A 14,035-nucleotide genomic window follows, 5' to 3' on the forward strand; every position below is an offset into this window, starting at 1 on the left:
GTCACCTCAGCTGTACTTCTAGTACCTACCAACCCAGAAGGGAGCTTAAATGAGTGGCTTCTTTTGAAGTGTTCTGAGGTGGTACACATCTGAACCTTGCGTTTCTTTGAGGAGCCTGGTTGCCTTGCTTCAGCCGCTGTCTGCTCCATGACAGGGGCTGAGTCTAGTTTAAAGGTAAGTTAGCGTTATTCTGTTGCCCCCACACTCGCTGCCTCTCTTCTAACAGTCTTCTCTTTTCAGTCACTAATGTCGGATTCGAGTCATTGGTGCAAAATGTTGATATGTGTCCGTCCTCCCCACAATTAAAGCAATACCACGGTCTGGGTTTGTTTGTGTAGTTCTTTCTTGGTTGTTTTGACATGTCTGCTTTTGCACTATGTGATGCTAACACCTTACCTTGTGTTTTCCCTGCAGCACACCCATCACTTAACCCCTTGTATTTCTTCTGCGACATTAAGGTGGTTAGCTGACTCTGGAGGCTAGCCACCTGTTTTATGAGATCATCGATAGCACTGGGGTTAGTTTCTGTGCTCCCGGTTGGCTCTAGAATACAGCTGCTCTGCGACTGAACCTGAACTCTATGCTTTGTAGACCCCACGTTTCCTCATGCGACTAGCTTTGGCTGCCTGTCTATCCTCCTCTGTACGCAGCATTAGCAGGAGCTCTGCGAATGAAGGCGGAGAATTTTTCTTCTGCTCCAGTTGTAAACTAGAGAGCAGAGCAGAGTCCCAACACCCTCTGCAAAACTGTTTGAGAAGGCGTTCATTTACTTCCCCCGATGCAAACCCCCCTCTCTTGACAGCCTGGTTAAGCGTGAGCTGCAACCGCTGCAGGTAAGACGACGGTTTCTCACCAGGGTCCTGGAGAGTGTTCATAAATTGCGCAAACAGCTCTTCGCCATCTTCGACTATACCGAAAGCAGAATCTAGCAGTTGCAGATAAGCGGAAGGCGGTGAGTCGGAAGGTAGACCTTTAACCACATCTACGGCAGGCGAAAGTAAACTCTCCAGGATCCTGCACGACACTTGGAGGGGAGACAAGCTGAGATCGTTCAGGAGGAGTTCAATGTGCGAACGCCATGTGTCATAATCTACTTCGTTGTTAGGCCTGGGCATCTTCCCAGAAAAAGAACGAAGTCGGACGGGAGACGATGATAAAGAACTTGTGTCCTCCCTTCTCACAATGTGTTCAACCACAACTTTCTGAATCTCAGGTGGATTAACATCGCTCATCGCAATGGACGGAGCTTGCTCTTCATTGGTAACTGGCATTGATGTAGTGCAGGTTACGCTATTACTTTTCGGAAAGGGATCCGGAGAAGGACTGGTGGGCTGCGGGGACTCCACCAAGGTCTCACTGAATGCTAAAGGTGACGGTTCACCCGCAGGTAGCATACTTTCTACATCACTACTGATTTGCATCATCATTTCTTTTAAGACCGCCTCGTAGTCTTTGCCGCTTAGCTTTGCTAGCTCTTTTAGCTCCGTCAGGTAAGTCTTAGTAGCGCTGCTACCTACCTTGGAAGTGTAAACACTACTCAAAGTCTGAATATTGTACACAACGTTAGGATCACCTTTCACTGTCAGTCTGTATGGGAAGAGTGGCTCTAAACTTTCTACCGCTGAGCCACTGGAGAACTCGACGATCAGGTTTTTGTAAAACTCAGAGGATGCATCATCAATCAGGGCAATGCTCCGAATGGCACCATACTTCTTAAGGAAGTCAATAACCTCTTCATCTTGAGCTGATCCGACTGATTTATCAACAATGACTGTATTGGGTATTTTAACACCATACTTCTGGAAAACATCCATGTTGAAACAGAATAATATCGATGTCACCTACTGGGCTCCTGGCTGGCTCGCCACTTTTACTACTGTAACCCCTGTCTGAAGGGATGTACAGAGTTAGATTTCGGTTTCAGTTCTAGGATAGGACCAAATCGCCAATCGACAGGAAATCGCTCACGAGCCCAGGGGAGTACATCAATAAACCACACTCACACAAAGTGTAGTTCTCAGGAAAATGTATTCTCAGAATTGAACCCATGAGAATGAATTTGTATACTTAATATGAGAAAACTAACCAAAGCGCGAGGACTTTAGAAAGAGGAAATAAACAAAAAAAAGTTGTGCCGTAAGTAGTCAGTCAGTTGTGTCATTTATGTCAAGTTTTCTCTCTTGTCTTCGAGCTCAATTTGTTATTTCGTTGGGTGCCCGTAATTTCGCAGTGTTCTGTAGTTTAGTGTTTGCTTCGATTCCTACCGACACGGCTTGGCTTCCAACCAAGTGAAGTCCCTGATCGCTCACGCTCTGTCCAGCCACGGAAGGTGCGTTCGTGTGTCTTCCGCTCTGGCTTAGACATCTGATTTCATGTGGAATCCCATTCTCCAGCGAGAAGTGCCCGAGACGCTCTCGGTCACCGCTGGTTCCTTATTCTCACTGGCGTTGATTTTCTCTCCACACATCCATCGGGGGGCGGAGTGAGATCCAGCTTTCACTAAACCTGACCTAAGAAACAGGTCCATTCAATTGGTCGTCGTAAAATAAATAAATAACACTCTACAGGTCATAAACTTGAATTACAAAAGATAAATAAAAATAGTACCTTTTGTAAATTGAAATAGTTTCTCAAAATATATGTACTTTTTCCTTCCTTACAGATCTAGTTAACCCAACAAACAGAAAGTATCAAAAAATTAATTTCCGCCCATCATCAGTTGATCACTTTGGATCAAATAGGGCATAAATATTCCCTCTCTTTTATCTCGCATCCGTCACTACACCACTAAGCACACACACAGCAACACACACAAAAGTTAGCATTTTGTCTGTAACCAAAATCACTCTTAGGCTCGCAGTTACACATCACCATTCACCCTGAGCTAAGCCGTAAGGCTCATACTAGTGGCAAATCACATCGCAAGACATCAGAATAGCAGCTACATTATAGCCTCCGCGGCTAACCCGCTTGCACTCGACGCTCATTCCTCTCAAAACGGACGCAACTCACCCCGAGCAGGAAAACTGGACGCCAAACTCTCAAGTGGACTCAAGCCCGACTGTATTTTCCACCATTGGTTCTCGGGGGTTTCGGTATAGTTATGAGTTTTTCACCCAACTGGACAGAGTGGACAGGGGCGCCGCAGCATAGAAAATGTTGTTGCTCTCTCTCCGTGTCTCTCTCCCAGAGTGCTTTTCGCACACCTTTACGGATGTGGCTAATGGCGTCAGCGACCGTATACCTGTCCTGGCTGCCGGGGGAACACAGTTAACCCTACAAATGCATGCTAATCCACATTCACACCAAAATCTGAATAAAGAAGGTTTTGTCATATTGCTTATGAAGCGCTGGCTCACAGTTTGCTGGATGATTGTAAAGTCTAATACGTTTGGTTTTTATGTTAGGGTCAGGTAATAAATAAGAGGATACTTCCATAAATACATTGCCACGGAAATGAACAATACCAAAAAATATCACATAGAGCCAACGCTGCTACGATTACAGCCGCTTTCTTGTTGTGCTGTTTCAAGAGCAGGCTGGCCCCTGCGCAAGACCATTAGGTTGTTCTTATTCTATAACTCTCATTTTCTATCTCATGTGTCCTTTGTTTCCGGTTGTCTGGCACTTGGAGAAGTGAGAGGTGTGTTGTGTTTGCAAAAAAAAAAAATAGAACTCAACGAGAGAATCAGCATGGAAAAAAAAACAAATGGGGAAAAATGTAGAGATTGCTGCATATTACGCAGGGATCATTTCCACAGCTGAAATAGCCAGATGAAGCAATCAAGCCTTGATCTGTTGTCTTATTCAAAAACACACGAACGCCATAAGTACTCAGCCGAAAATACAGGGAGGTGATGCAGTAAATCCCGCTACTTACATAGGGATGACCTTTACCAGCGGGATGACGCTGAACAGGCATGCGAGGCAGCTGTGTATGTGAAAAAGCGACCAGCGTGCATGTATTATCTGAAATAAGAGTTTGCTTTACTGCGTCATCAAAGCGAGTCCGGCGCACGTCTGTTGTCTCCATTTCATATCCGTCAACAGCCAGTGTGGTGCAACTGCTCAAAGGGTAACGCATTTTGGTATTTGGGAATTTTGGAAGGGGGAAGGGGTGGGCGGTGCTAAGTTAGGTGCCTTAAGGTCTGTCTGGGAGGTGGGATGGACTGCACATGGGAGACATGCATTACTTCACACCGCCTTGACCCACAAGTCTATTTCCCTTAGACTCATACCCGTGATGAAAAATAAAAAAAGAATATTTTCCATGCAGACGAGACATCGCTGAGTGCTAGCGGCGTGCGCTCTGTGTGCGTGCGTCTCAGTACTGTGTGTGGGTAAGGCGTTGACAAATAGTGCCTTGTAGACTAGTTGATTTGGTTGACTTTGATGTTGTGTGTGTGTGTGTGTGCTGTGTGTGTGTGTGTGTGTGTGTGTGTGTGTAGGGTGCGAGTGTGGTGGGTGTGTGCGTGCGAGTCGCGCGCGCGGTTGTCGTGCAGGGACTAGTCGTGTCTTCCCCATTGCTTTTCAATCCTCGCTGGCGTATATCATCAAGACAAGTCGTCAAAGAGACACATCAAAATCGGGAGGAGGAGGTTGGGGGTGTTGGCATTTATTTCCACGACAGACCGACATACAGCTGCTCTCTTCTCTCCCATGTCTGAGGCTGCCTGTTTTCCTGAATCCCCGGTAGCTGTGTGTGGTGTGTGTGTTGTGTGGGTGTTTGTGTGTGTGGTTGTGGTGTGTGTGCATACTGGCTGCATGTTTGCGTGTGTGTCCACTGTGACAATCCACCAAATCAGGCGATAACGCGGGTTTCAGTATAAAGGTTACATCACTCATATGGACAAGTGTACCCGCATATTTGCTTCTTACAGTCATCCAGATTCACAAACCTAGTAACATTTTTGCATCTAAATGGGTAAGCTCTAGAAAATATTCACAGTACTTAGTGAGTTGATTACATTGAAAACACGGCACCGAGTATATTGTTCCTAAGATTTTATTTAGTTAAGACTACGTTGCAGACACCGTATATGCAGTGTGGTACTGTAATACAGGATACTCAGTTGATTGCTGACTCATTTGCTATCTAGGTGTATTATGTGGGCTCTGGGTCTCTTGGATACAGGGATTTATTCTACTGTGAAAGGTACTTAATCTAAATTTTTTTGATTACAAAAGGGTTAACAGACACACACACACGGACAACATTTCAAACACTCAATGGTTTTCAAATGACTCGCCCGCTGTGTTACACTGCAGGGCTGAACCTCTCGTTTTCTTTTGGGGTTATATATATATATATATAAAGTGTCACAAAGAAACAACAAACCATAGCATGAAAGATCCTGAATAAATAAATCAATATGATGATCATCATCATCCTCAGTGTCTTTGGTCCATGTGCACAATGCAAGATGAAATGTCAAAACAAAAACAACAACAACAAACAAAATAAAACAGGTGTTGTCGTTGCTATGGTGATGGAGGACAAATCCATGGTCGTGTGTGGAAGCGCCCATAAATTAACTGAAAAAACAATGACAAACAATAAAGAAAACAAATTCATGAATGAAAGAACAACTGCTTTATGAAATAATGAATATTAATAGAGATTTGAAATGTACAGGCTGATAAAGGAGCGTGGAAACAAAGAGGTGCTGCTTGTGTTAGTGAGAGGAAAATGTGAGCCATCGCAACCACATTCAGATGTAGTTCACTTCGGCGGAGAGAGATCCGTGCGATCCCTTCACAAAACCACAAATGGAAGATCGCTTCCCTCCAGCAGCGCTCAAAGCAAAGCGTGTGAGCAGCCAAGATAGAGCCACAAGTCCTCACATTAAACCCTGAGCTCCGGCTCGGACTACATTAACTAAATCATGCCAGCTCATGTCACTGCAGATCATTTGTCCAAATTCAGATCGTTCAACATGCCAGACATCCATTAGCTTCATTACTGTCAGTAAGCTTGTTAAATTGTTGGGGAGCCAAGGGGCCTCTAACATCCAAGATTAAAAAGATGGTACAGCAAAAAACATTACATATTAAATATTAAGAGCCATATGCTGTGAGTTTGGAGCCTGGATCATGGATTAACACTGATGTAGCCACAGAAGCATCAATAGCCATGTTTTCAGCCATGCAGAAAACATGAGGGAGATGTGAGTTCTGTTTCCTCCATGTGTTAACGTGGGAGGGTTACATCGGATCTGTGTGTAGTGACATGGATTTAGTATAGAGCCATGGGGAGCAATGAGGAAACTGTTGGAGCGGGAAGCAGCTCCATCAGTCATGTGAGTTAAACATTCGTTATGTCACAACTTATTCAGTGAGTACATTAACAGGTTAGACAAAGGCAAAAAGCACCTTGAGTATAAAGAAAAGTGAGCATAAAAGCCTTGTTGTGAAAGTCTATATTGGTGCCATTTTCTATTCAGTAGTGTAAGCTCATATTTTAGTTATATTATTTTGATATATTCAATATTTGCATATTACAGAAATATGTAAGATTACATTAATATTGGTGATAATAAGATTTATAATTGTATTTAGTATCTGCCTGCATTCAGTTTAATGCTTATAATGTTCCAGAATGAATAGCCAATAAGAACTACGACCTGAGTAATGACGTTATGAGCTCGCGCATCTGTTGAATGTAAAAGGTTTGTGTGTGTGTCATATGTGAGAATGCTTCAGTAAAGACGGGGCGAACACACTGTTTTCTACCGTCGTCATCGTTGTTCAAACTTTAACAGTAGACTCGTTCTTTCCGTCTAAGAGTGGTTACTTTTGTTTGAACTCTAAGAAGAAACTGTTTAGATCATGACCGGAGACATTTAGCCACTACAGCTAACTTTTCTAAGTGTGCCACATCATGTTTATGGAAATGACTGCGGATAATTGATGTTGGGTGGGGTTGAGGTCAGAGCTCTGTGGAAGCCAATCAAATTCTTGGCATCCAAAACCTATTCCGAAAATATGTGTGGCGATCAGATGAACAGGTCTTCCACATACTTGTTTGCCACATAGTGGCAAGCCACATAGTCCAGCATTGGTTGGTAAATCAAAACGCAGAAGACGCGGAGGTTCCTTGAAGGTGCATTAGGAATTTGAAAGCTACCGTAAATTGGATTACTGGCAAGGCAAGTGTTTGAAAAAGTAAAGTGGACGTGGATGTTCAGAGTGAGGAATGGACCTGCAAGAGTGGCTATGGACTGAATGAAACAGAAGCCAAGGGGCTGTCTTGGAGATAAAACCAAACAAAGTATAGGCTTTAAAAATAATCTGCAGTCCCGTGACTGGTAGTTCTACCTGTGTTCCACCAGCATACCTACGAAAGCGGTGTGGCCCTGTGTGAGTTGTATTCTGCATCACCTAATTTAAAAGAAAAGCCCGAGCCTTCGAAATCCGCCATGGGTCGATGAGCTCATTGGCTCCTCCTTGAATAGCCTGATAATTAGAGCGAGGCAAAAGGAAAGAGTGAAAGGACAGGAATGTTAAAAGAGGCGGGGGGCAGACAAAAAAGGGAGTAAGTTTCCCTAACCATGCCTTCTTTCATAAAAGCTGAAAATGCGTGTGGTTGTGTGTGTGTGGTTGTAGATAGGTGACAACTGCACAGCGGCATTCAGTTTGAAGGCTCATTGATGTGACATCTGGCAGAATGCAACCTCCTGCTTCAAAGGCTTGTACGGCAGTTGCGGCAAAGAGAAAGGGAGAGAAGCAGGAGAAGCCTAGTGTAAGAATAGTAGCAGGAGGAAAGACAAACAGGATTAGTTTTTAAAAAAAGAAGAGAAAAAAGGAGAGTGTTTGAAAAGGCAGCTTGCCTGCTATGGAAAAATGAGTCGATGAGTGAGTGACAGAAAGAAACTTACTTGTTCTGTCTTGTCTTCTTCCTTGGGGGCTGAGAAGAAGGAGGAGCGTCTCAGCGGCCACCTTCTCCTATTGAAGGCGTTCATCTCTCATCGGGTCTTTCCGCTTTACTCCACCTTCCTTTTCCCTCCTCCTGGTGCATCCCCTTCATCCTCGAAAACTTATGTCATGCAGCTGAGAGGGCGAAGGAGGGGGAGGAGGATGGGTGTGTACAAGATGGGGAAGGGGACAGTGAGAGACAATGAGATTGAAGACAGACCACATATGAAGAATGAACGTCGTGGTCGCGACGTCACCCCACAGTAGCTGTGTTGAAGCTCGACTGTGGTGGCTCTGGCTGGTCCTGTTCTAATCTAATCTAGAAAAAGGGACATCGAGAGGACAGGCGGGCTGAATGACGGCTGATGGTCAAAACAGCTGCCTGTAATGGACAGCCTGCAATCAGCAGGGCCAGGCTGTTAATATGGCATAAGCCTTTTCTTAGTCGAAAGTCTTATTATATCTGAACAGGAGAGGTTTAAATAAAAAAATTCAGACTCCGTACATTCATAAACATGTTGGAGTCTTCTGTTTAGTTTGGCTTTTGCACGTTGGGCCGTAATGTAGATCGACATTGTCGCTATAAGCCTGCTCAATGGTCATTTTCAGAACTGCAGGGTTTGGCACTTACATGTAGGCTTTTTCCTTGCAGGTTTCAGCTTGGGGCTGACAGTAATACCCAGACGCATCTACATCTCTTACAGAATGGATAATTATATTAGATAAATGGAAATGTAAAACGGGAACGCATAGGGCAACAGACCCTAAAGAATTCTCACGCTCTCACCTGCTCTGGGGCAGTTTCCCTTCTTTTAGCTCCTTTTAGCCTATTTTGGATCATTGTTTGGTTTTTGCCTTTGAGAGGGTGTTTGATTTTATGATGTGAAATTACCTGTATGCCGTTCTGAGGCTGGAAAGTTTAACCTGCTGTAGGTTATTTGTGTTAATACTTATAGGTGGTTCTATATTTTGTCCACTTAGTATGCTTACAATGTTTAAGCGAACTCTCAAACTGGAGAAATGGAACCCGACAAGGCATAACCATGATATTTTTGTGTGTACTCTAAGAAGGAACAATGAAAAAACAGCGTTAATGCACTACGGCATTGGCGTACAGAATATCTGCATGCACCAAAGCACCAGGCCCCTCTTAGTGTCTAATACCAGAAAAGTGGCAACAGAGGCTGTTTACAATTCAGACCCCTGACAAAGTTCAACGGCGTTAAAAAAGTTGGTCCTATAATCAATATACGGCACTATAACATAGCTTCACTTGAGACGGAACTTCGCTCCTTTTCTTTTCAAGCTCGTGCTGCCGTCTCTTTTACTTGATCACAAACATTTGGGCGCCATTTCTTCTTCGGTGGCGCTGAAGTCCCCAAGAATTCGTCCTCTTAGCCTCGTAGGTCTCCCTGTAGACTGAGAAAAGAAAGACGGGCCAGAGGAGAGAGGCGAAAATACAACAGGAAAGATTAGGCATTGTGTCGAAACATAAGAAGTCTCTTTTCATGCCGTCGACACTTGAGTATCCCTGTGGTTTTGGATATGTGTGGCCTCTACCTGAAAGTTTTGGCTGTTGTCGGGATCTGTGTCTTTGAAATCCGCATCTCCTCTAGCTACAGGCGTCGGTAAGCAAGCTCGTATGGCGGGCATGGGTCTGCTCCCTCGAGGTCTCCATGTGACCCGGGATCAGGACATCGCTATGAGTTTTAAAACAAAGTCGTAGTGGACCTCTCGTTCTCGAAGAAGGGAGGGAAAATGACACCAAGAATTAGGGGGCGTGATTACAGGGGGGGGGGGGGTACATGTGGTCAGTCTAGTTTTTCTCAAGCTATGCAAATGATAAACTCGAGCAATACTGTTGAAAATTCGGTTTTCAGTGCGTTAATGACGAAGCCGCCAGAGCTCGGAGTACCTTTTGCTTCTGGCTACATCCTGTGCCTAGCTGTCTTTTCAAGGCAAAGTCAAAGTCAAAGTCAACTTTTATGTCAATGCTGCTATGTGTAAAGACATACAGAGCAATTCGAAATGCGTTTCCTCTTGTCTAAAACATATGGACACAAGTGTAGTAAAAGATCTAAAAGAAAAGTAATAAATATGATATATATAAGATATATAAATAAAGAGTACAATCGAAAAATTATACAGCAAAGACATTTGTGAGCATATGGTTGCTATGAATATAAGTAGGTTATGGTTACATTGTAAGATGTCCAGCACAATAAAAAAAATAAAAAATAAAAAAAAAAATTTCATCAAAATTTTGAAACTAGACTGTACACAGTCAAAATGGGTGCAAATATTATTTGAGTAAGTGAATAGCCATTGTATAGGGGGGGGTCAGCAGTGTCCCGAGGTTGTGGGGCAGCGGGCGGAGGGAGGAAGGGGGGGAGTGCTGGAGTGATTCAGGCATCCTGAATAGCCTGGTGCAGGACTTCCTTCAGCCTGCTGGTTCTCGCCGGAGGCTCCTATTCTCCTCCAGAAGGCATGAGGCTGAGAGGTTGGTGATTGGGGTGGGTGGTCCCCACAATGCTGAGAGCTTTGGCGGCCGGCTGGGCTGTAAAATGTCCTGGAGGGAGGGGGAGGGGGGCACCGATGATCCTCTCAGCTGCTCTCCGATCTATGGCGTCGCTGCAAAGGGTCTTCGTGCAGGATGCAGTGCTGGCTGACCGTACGCACACAGTGATGCGCTGGTCAGGATGCTCTCGTGGTTCCAGGTAGAATGGTCGGAGGATGGGGGCTGGAGCTTTTGGGCTCTTCCTCCAGCCGCGGAGGAAATAGAGGCGCTGCTGAGGCTTTTTCATGGTCAGATCGGTGGATCTGCCCAGGAAGTCCCTCATGATGAGCACACGCCATGAACCAATGGTTCTGCGCACTCTCCTCCCACTGCAGCTCCATTGGATGGTTAGATGGGGGGTTAACCGCTTCCCACTTATTTTGACACCCAACAACCCATCTGTCACCCTGTTACACTCCTTCCTCCCATTACACTCTCTAAAGCAGGAAACAGACCACATCCTAAGGATTGAAGCAATTCTGGCACAAAATACACTGTAAAATTAACACTGAAAACCACTGATGGTAAACCAAATCTATCACAGTGTCGCCAACGAGCAATGAGTTGATCGACTGGAGTTATCAGTTGATTTTTTTTTTGACAATGGATAAACAAGTTGGGAAATAATGGCAATACATATGGTTCCAATAGGCAGCCACAGGGATTCGTCAGGATTCACTTAATTTTAAGACCACATGTCCATTTCAACCGTGAATACCAGACAAGAGTATTACAGGAAAAACCATCGGAAATAAGAAAGTCCATACAATGATTCCTAATTTCATGTGTGCATCCGCTACACACAAGCGTATGTTGTTAGAAGGAGTGAATATCAGTGCGGATCCAACAGCCCGAAATCACCTTTTATAACCGTTATGGATTTTCTTATCCTGGTTTACACAAGGTCACGTGTGGGCCTGCGAGGTCATCGCGTATTAATTGTTTGGCTTGACTGGGTGCAAACCCATATCTCAAACACGGTGGTGGCTGGGGTCGAAGAGAACCTAGTGCTGCCTTCTAGACATATAGATGGCCGGTTAGGTGCGCGAATCTGCGAACAGACATCTGTGTCCCCAGCCACCACAGTGTTGAGATATGGTGGCACCAGTCAAAGCCAAACAATTAATACTGCCGAGACCTGAGGCCCCACGTGACCTTTGTGTAACCTAGGATAGAAAAAAAAATTCCATAACGGTTATAAAATGGGATTGGGCGGGCTGTTGGAGACGTTATAACATAAGCTGGTGTAGTGGGATTGCACAACAGTGAATAGGAATCATTGCTATGGACTTTCTTATTTTCCACGACTGGGTTTCCGTCATACTTTGTCTGGTATGCAACAAGGTGAATGGACATGTGGCTTTAAAGTTTAACGTGAATCCTGAATCCCGTGGCTGCCCTAGTGGCACCATATGTATTGCCATATGTATTACCCACTTGTTTTAAATCCATTGTCAAAAAAAAATCAACATGATAACTCCATTTTATCAACTCCTGTTTGTTGGCGAACTGGGATAATTTGGTTTAAAGTCAGTGGTTTTCAGTTGTAAGTTTCGCGGTATTTTGTGCAGACTGCTTCACATCCTTTAGAGGATGTGGTATGATTTCCTGCTTTAAGAGAGTAATGAGAGGAAGGGAGGGTACAGGGTGACAGATGGGGTGTGGGGTGTCAAAATAAGGTGGAAGGCGGTAAACCGCACCCACTAACATCAATGGAGGCTGCAGTGGAGAGAGTGAGCATGCACCAGGTTCCTGGGTGGTGCTCATCATCTGAGGACCTCTCCTGGAGCAGCATCAACCGCATCACTGACCAGGAAAGCTCAGCAGCCGCGCTCTAGTTCTCCGCAGGCTGAGAGAGCCAAGCTCCAGGCCCCCATCCTACAGACCTCGACCGTGGAACGGCACGAGATCATCCTGACCAGCTAATCACTGTGTGGACGGCGCAGCACTGCATCCTGCAAGAAGAACCCTGCAGCGCATAGTGAGAGGCAGGGAAGAGATCATTGTTGGCATCCCATCCCTCCCTCCAGGACATTTACAGCACACGCCTGGCGCCGCAAAGCGCTCAGCATTGTGGGCGAAGTCCGGGAGACCCAACCCACCCAATCACCAACTGCTTTTCGCCTCCTGACGTCTGGGGAGAATGAGGAGCCGCCGTGCGAGAACAGATTCTGAAGGACAGCTCAATGACCAGGCTATCAGGATGCTGAACTCACTCCCAGCACTGCCCCCCCTTCCTCCCTCCGCGCTGCCCCAACAAACTCTGGACCTGGGCCCCCCCCTATACAATGGCTCTGTCCACTTTACCAAATAAATATTTGCACACCAGTTGGCCTGTGTACAGTCTAATGTTCAAAGATTGAAATTTTTTTTTTTTTATTTTTTATTTTTTATTGTGACTGTAACATATACAAGGTAACGATAACAAGACTTTATTATCGGCAACAATATTGCCTCACAATGTCTTTTGCTGTATAATATTTTTTAGATTGTACATCTTCTTTGTTATATAGATTATAATAGCTATATATTTATAACTTTTCTTTTTAGAATCTTTTACTAACACGTGTGTCCATACTGGTTTAGACAAGAGAGAAACGCAATTTCGATGCGTCTGTAGTCGACTGTACACATAGCAGCATTGAAATAAAGTTGACTTGGATTTACGTGACGTTGAAAAAGACAGCTAGGCACAGAAGGATAGCAAGAAGAAAAACTCGAGTCTGGCGCTCGCTCATTACGCAATGAAAACCGAATTCTCAACAGTACTGTCGAGTTTATCATGCATTAGAAAAACTAAGGATGACACCTGTACCCCCCCCCCCCCCCTGTTAATCAACGCCTATATTCGGGTGTGGGCATTTTCCCTCCCTTCGTCGAAACGAGAGTCAAGCGACTTTGTAAAACTCAAGAGATGCTGATCCTGTCAACATGGAGTGAACCTGAGGGAGCAACCCATGCCCGCCACTAACGACTGTACCGACTGCTGTAGCTAGAGGAAGGATGGGATTCAAGATACAGACCGACAGCCAACCTTTCAGGTAGAGGCACACAATATCCAAAACCACAGGGATACTCAAGTGTCGACGACAGGGAGAGACTCTTATGTTTCGACACAATGCCTAATCTTTTCCTGTGTATTTTCGCTCTCTCCTCTGGCCCGTCTTTTCTTTTCTCCAGTCTACAGGAGACCTACGAGGCTAAGAGGAAAGAATTCTTGGAGGACCTTCAGCGCAACGAAGAAGAAATGCGCCAAATGTTTGTGAATAAAGTAAAAGAGACGGAAGCAGAGCTGAAAGAAAAGGAGAGAGAGGTCAGTCTCAAGTGAAGTTATGGTTATAGATGCAGTATATTTGATTATAGGACCACTTTTTTTAAAGCCGTGAACTTTGTACAGGAGGTCTGAATTTGTAACAGCCTGTTGCACTTTTTATGGTATTAGACACTAAAGAGGCCTGTGCTGTCTGGTGCATGCAGATCATTCTGTACTGACAATGCGTAGTGCAGTAACACTGCTTTTGTCATTGTTCTTCAGTACACACAAACCTCTACCTGTCAGCCCCA

The 14,035-nt window shown here is 44.8% G+C and overlaps 1 long non-coding RNA gene across 2 annotated transcripts; it reads left to right on the top strand.

Annotated features, from left to right (window-relative positions):
- The first annotated feature begins 13,467 nt into the window (after window positions 1-13,467).
- On the top strand, window positions 13,468-14,035 carry LOC113744777 (uncharacterized). Of its 2 annotated transcripts, none has more exons than XR_003461807.1 (3): window positions 13,468-13,512; window positions 13,652-13,784; window positions 14,007-14,035. It is a non-coding gene; the product is annotated as an uncharacterized LOC113744777 (long non-coding RNA). The 2 variants fall into 2 exon arrangements; XR_003461808.1 differs by lacking the exon at window positions 14,007-14,035 and adding an exon at window positions 13,914-13,932.

This window comes from Larimichthys crocea, unplaced genomic scaffold (assembly GCF_000972845.2).
Source record: "Larimichthys crocea isolate SSNF unplaced genomic scaffold, L_crocea_2.0 scaffold17086, whole genome shotgun sequence".
In the NCBI taxonomy this organism is placed as follows: domain Eukaryota; kingdom Metazoa; phylum Chordata; class Actinopteri; family Sciaenidae; genus Larimichthys; species Larimichthys crocea.